Genomic DNA, 6,000 nt, shown 5'->3' with positions numbered 1-6,000 from the left:
TACCCACACAACCGACAATGTTGAGTGAAAGAAGCCAGGCAGAGTATGATTCCATTTACTTGAGGTTTAAGGACAGGCAAAACCAATTCATGGTGACAGAAGTCAGAATTGTGGCTATCTCTTGTTTGGAGAAGGGTGATGATATTGACTGGGAAGCAGCCTAAGAAAGCCTCTGCTGTGCTAAAAATGTTCTGTAGCCTTCCTCTGGGTGGTGGCTACACAGACCTGGGGTAACTAGCCCCCAAGAAGGCCTTCTAGTATTCTTGTGCTTATGTAGTTTTCCTGCACTGTATCAGGACTGGTCTGTATAATCAGTAGAATATGGCAAAGCATAGCCTGACAGGAGAGGGGTATGAGGAGGTCATCGGCTCCCTCTCCCTGTGTTCAGCTAGGTGACCTCTTACTATCTACAGGTGCGTCTTTTAGGGCCAGCTCTAGCTGCTGGTCCTGGACGTTTTTTTCTTTTCTTTTCTTTTCTTTTCTTTTCTTTTCTTTTCTTTTCTTTTCTTTTCTTTTCGGCAATCCATCAGTAAAACTTACAATGTCTGTGAATGCTACAGGGCATTCTATAACATTAGTAGCAAACACGGGACCAGCTTCTCCATCAGGCACAGTAGACAGAGTGCCTAGGGCCTCTGTATACTTTTAAGTTCACACACAAATGTTTTAATTTATATTTCTTTTAACTAGAAGAAAAATAAGAATGCAATCATAATGAATATGTAATCATGAAGCCAGCTTGTATTATATTTGTCTTTATACCAAGGCAGTAGTAAAATGTAACTTTAAATGGTTGTTTTGGAAGGAGGAAGGGGTACCCAAAAACAAAGGTGCTTAGGGCCCACAAAAGTCATAATGCAGCCCTGAGCAAAAGGAGGGGTACTATGGACTGAATGGTGACCCCAGATTCCCACATTGAAGTCTTAACCCCCAATGTAAACATAGTTAGAGATAGGGCTTTTAGAAGGTAATTATTAGGCTAAATGTGCTCATAAGGGTGTGGCCTTAATCCAAGAGGGCTATTGCCTTTATACAAAGAGGAAGAGATTTCTCTCTCTCCACACACATGTACCTAGGAAAGACCTCTGTGAGCACTCAGTCAGAAGGCAGCTATCTATGAGCGCCTGGGTGGCTCAGTCAGTTAAGTATCCAACTCTTGGTTTCTGCTCAGGTCATGATCTCATGGTTGGTGGGACTGAGTCCAGAGTGGGGCTCCAAGCTGACAGCACAGAGCCTGCTTGAGATTCTCTCTCTCCCTTCCTCTCTCTCTGCCTTTCCCCGGCTGGCACATGAGCTAGCTAGCTCTCTCTCTCTCTCTCTCTCTCAAAATAAATAAACTAGAGGGGCGCCTGGGTGGCGCAGTCGGTTAAGCGTCCGACTTCAGCCAGGTCACGATCTCGCGGTCTGTGAGTTCGAGCCCCCGTCAGGCTCTGGGCTGATGGCTCGGAGCCTGGAGCCTGTTTCCGATTCTGTGTCTCCCTCTCTCTCTGCCCCTCCCCCGTTCATGCTCTGTCTCTCTCGTCCCAAAAAATAAATAAAAAACGTTGAAAAATAAATAAATAAATAAATAAATAAATAAACTAGAAAGAAAGAAAGAAAGAAAGAGCAAGCAGCTGTCTAGAAGCCAGGAACTGGGTCCCCACCAGAAACCTAACTGGTCAGCACGTTGATCTACTTCTCAGTCTTCAGAGCCATAAGATATAAATTCCTGTTGTTTAACCCACCCAGTCTAAGGTATTTTGTTATGGCAGCCTAAGCTAATCCAGGGGAAAAAGTAAAAAAAAAAAAAAAAAAAAAAAAGTAAGCGAAGAAGGCCTGGGTCCATTATCAATGGGCTCAGATATCACCAGGTGAAGTCAGTTGCATCCTACTACCCCAAAGACCCAGCTCTGTCTTCATTTCCTGTGAAATGTTGACCAGGCAAGCTCAAAATCTGTGCCGTAGCTAGGCATTCTTTTTTCTTTGCCCACTTATATCATGGCCTGTTTTGAAGTTTTTAAGTCAGCAGGGGGAAAAAAATGCTTCTATATTAGAAGGATTCAAAGGTATTTTCTTGTAATAAAATTTTATTAACACGAATATACTACTCAAAGCACAGCCCTAGTCTAGAAGATGAGGTATAGTCAATGCTTAGTCAATGAGGTAACTGATGAGAGGGTTAAAGAACATGTTTTATGGAGGACAGTGTGATCATCTGTGTCGAAATACACTAAGAGGTCAAGTGTGATGACAGGAAAGGGTGGTCATTAGATTGGGCAACCCAAAAAACCAATAACTTTCACAAGAGCAGGTGTCCCTATGATTATCTCGGCTTTGTGGGAAGGAAGGGAACTGTATCCTTATGTCACTCCTTACAGCAAAATAATTCCAGATCATGATTTCCATGGAATCATTAAACTTTGGGGGAAAATATGGAATAATTTTTTATAATCCCACAAACTCATAAATTAGTAAAGTATCTGCGACATATATGCTAGACAAATAGGTTAATTTTCTTAATAAATGGACAGCTTTACGAGTCCATATGAAAAAGAAAATAATACAAAATAAAAAACACAGGAAAAAAACAAAATCATTTATAAATGTATGAAGATTCTTAATCTCACTTATAATTAACCTCTTTTACAATTATAATCTCTCCTATAATTAATAAAATACAAATTAAAGTATCATGATTTTTAAAAATAAGAAATAAGTAAAATCACAGATGCCATTTTTCACCTATCAGAATGGGAAAGATAACTGTTGCCAAGGAGGTGGGAATCAGGCACTTCTATATGTCGTTAGCAAAGGAGTAAATTGCAATCTCTTTGGAGTGCAGTTTAGCAAGACTGAAAATTAAAATGCACATTTCCGTTGAGCCAACAATATGTTTTTCCAACATATGCATACGATTGCAAGGATTTAGGCACAGGATGTTCACTGCATTATTGTTTTCAGTAACCAAAGTGACACACCAACTGTCCAAAAGGATATTGATTAAATAAATTATGTAATGGATCAAAACTATTAACATGAGTATTTCTTTTTTTTTTTTTTTTTTTTTTAATTTTTTTTCAACGTTTTTTATTTATTTTTGGGACAGAGAGAGACAGAGCATGAACGGGGGAGGGGCAGAGAGAGAGGGAGACACAGAATCGGAAACAGGCTCCAGGCTCCGAGCCATCAGCCCAGAGCCTGACGCGGGGCTCGAACTCACGGACCGCGAGATCGTGACCTGGCTGAAGTCGGACGCTTAACCGACTGCGCCACCCAGGCGCCCCAACATGAGTATTTCTAGACTTCCCCTTCCATCTGCTAGGTAAAGAGAATTTTGTCTTGGGTCAACTTTCCCATCTGCCTCCCTAAAGTAAATGTTCCATAGCTTTTAGACATTTATGATACGGTTATCGTGAGTAAAGCAGAGAACACAGAAAGATACAAAGCTTTGTGGAATCCAGACAGGCTTAGGAATGTGAGGAGGCATATGGAAGAAAAAAGGCGAATTTTTTCAGTATCACTGGAACCATACAAACCCTTCATATATACCAGAAATGTGGCTTGAGACTTAAGTTATTTTGAAATATTTTTGGTTGGTGAACTATATTTTCCTGACTTAGGTACTTCTCTGAGACTGGCTTCCATCACTCTGACTTCAGAAATGTTACATACACATAATGAAATCCTATAGAGGTAGTAAAAGTGGTGAGGTGGAAAAGCATATTGCTAAATGCAAAAAAAAAAAAAAAGCAAGCTTCAAACGGGGTACAGTATATCCCACTTGTTTTAAAATATATTCACATATATGCTTTTGAATACATGGTTTTCCAAAGATGTTTCTGCATATTTATAAAGATGTATGTCTAATCATTTCATTTTCCCTCTCACTTTCTCCTTTATTATTATGCAATGTTTAATGGTGTTTATAATGATACTGATATTAAATATTGCTTAAACAAACTAACAAAAAGTTTCTCTTAGGATCTCAACCATGTTAAAACAATTTTCATGGAAAGAAAAAATACATGACAGTGTAACAGATTACTGACAATGATGGAATTATAAATAATTTTTTTTCTGTCTCTGAACTTTCGTGTATTTTCAGTTTCTACTATATGCATGAATTACTTTGTCATTAGCAAAAAGCCACATTTCTCTTAGAAATATGATAGTTTACTTACAATATTTACAAAATGTTTCCTAGGCTTTTGGGTATTGAAGTACTACAAAAGAACCAGGAAAGAATGGCTAAAGGTCTTTTTGTTATCTTTTTGGTGAATAGTGGACATAATTAGTGGGGCATCAAATTTTCTCCCTGTCCCAGAAATGTTTCATATTTCTTTCACTCAAGTTAATTATTTAGTAAAGGCTTTTTTTCTTTTTTCCATTAGGACTTTGCTAAAATTGTAAGGGTAACTAATCCACCAGGATCCAAGGAATCCATTACAGCAGTAAGTTTAGAATTTGAGTGTTCATCGGAATCACCGGGAAGGCTTATTAAAACTCAAAGAGCTGGGGCGCCTGGGTGGCGTCGGTTTAGGCGCCTGACGTCAGCTCAGGTCATGATTTCACTGTCTGTGAGTTTGAGTCCTGCCTGGGGCTCTGTATTGACAGCACAGAGCCTAGAGCCTGCTTCAGATTCTGTGTCTCCCTCTCTCTCTGCTCCTCCCCTGCTCATGCTGTGTCTCTCTTTGTCTCAAAAATAAATAAAAACATAAAAAAAAAAAAAATTCAAAGAGCTGGCTCATCCCGAGTTTCTGATTCAGTGAGTGGGTCTAGGTTGGAACCTCCAATTTGCCTAACACGTTCCCAGGTGATGCTGATACTGCTGGTTTGGTGACAACAGTTCGAGTCCCTCCACAACTAACGCATTCTATTTTATCTCAAATGAATCATTAAGGACAGAAAAGCACACGGTTGGAAGAGGGCCAGGTAGCCCTTGTGTAAAATCTAGGACTGAGGTTTAGAAGAAATCCCTATAGTTTCAATGTCCAGCCACCCGGGAAGCTGATATCCCAGGACTGAGGGGGTGGGCAGGCAAGACTGTAACCAAAGTAGACGTTTTGTAAAGTGCGCCGGGAATATCACCTGCATCATGGTCCTACCTAGGACTGGGTTTGATCATTGCTACAGATGGATATTTAGTCTTTTCATTGTAAACTGGCTTCCACTTTAGGAAAAGAGATCCTTACTTTCATTTCCTTAACTTCAAGGTGGTAATGACTGATGCTTTGGAGCAGTCTCAATAATTGAAATCTGAGGGGAAATGTTACTAGAAATGCATATAATATACATTATATTTTTGCAAGAGCAAGGCTCAAAAATGAAGACGCTTCTTTGTGTTACTTGACTTCATCTAGAAATTAAAAATGGACCTGGTGCCACCTCTGGGTCAACCTTGAGGGCAGGGTGGGGAGTCTTCTCCCGCTCACGGGTCCAAAGCCACGAGACTCTGCCAGCAGGTGGTGCAGTTCTAGCGCTTTTCCGAAAGCGGGCTGAGAGGCCACAAAGCGGAGATTGGTTAGCTCAGGAGCCTCGCCCACCGCCGCGCTCCGCCCCTCGCGCTCCGGGATCACAACACCGTCAGGCCACCGCGCGGCACCGCCCCATATGTCGCGGAAGCCCAGGCGCGGATTCCTTTTTGGGTGCTGAGTCCGTGGCGGAGAATTTGCTCGGAATGCTAATCGGGGCCGAAATAAATACATATTCCGCTGAGGAGTGGGATCGGAATTGGGAAAACAGTCTCCAAACGCTCCCATTTGCTAAAACCTCCTCGCCCACGGTCCCCAGCTCAGGAAAGACAAAAACGGGGGAAAGTTAAAACATCAAAACCACACGCTTTCGGAAATATCCTCCCAGGCCAGATTCCAGAAGTTCGGCTGCCCTGGTCTGGGATCCCTACCCTATATCGTACCCCCAGAACCTTAGAACCACGAAAAGCTAAGCTGGTAACCCGGAGGCCGCCCCGCCTGGTGCCCGTGGCACAGTCCGGCCCAGCGGCCCAGTTCGGCCCCGCCCCTC

Source organism: Panthera pardus, unplaced genomic scaffold (genome assembly GCF_024362965.1).
Source record: "Panthera pardus isolate Hobbes unplaced genomic scaffold, ASM2436296v1 HiC_scaffold_15, whole genome shotgun sequence".
Lineage (NCBI taxonomy): Eukaryota > Metazoa > Chordata > Mammalia > Carnivora > Felidae > Panthera > Panthera pardus.
Note: the sequence above shows the minus strand (reverse complement) of the source record.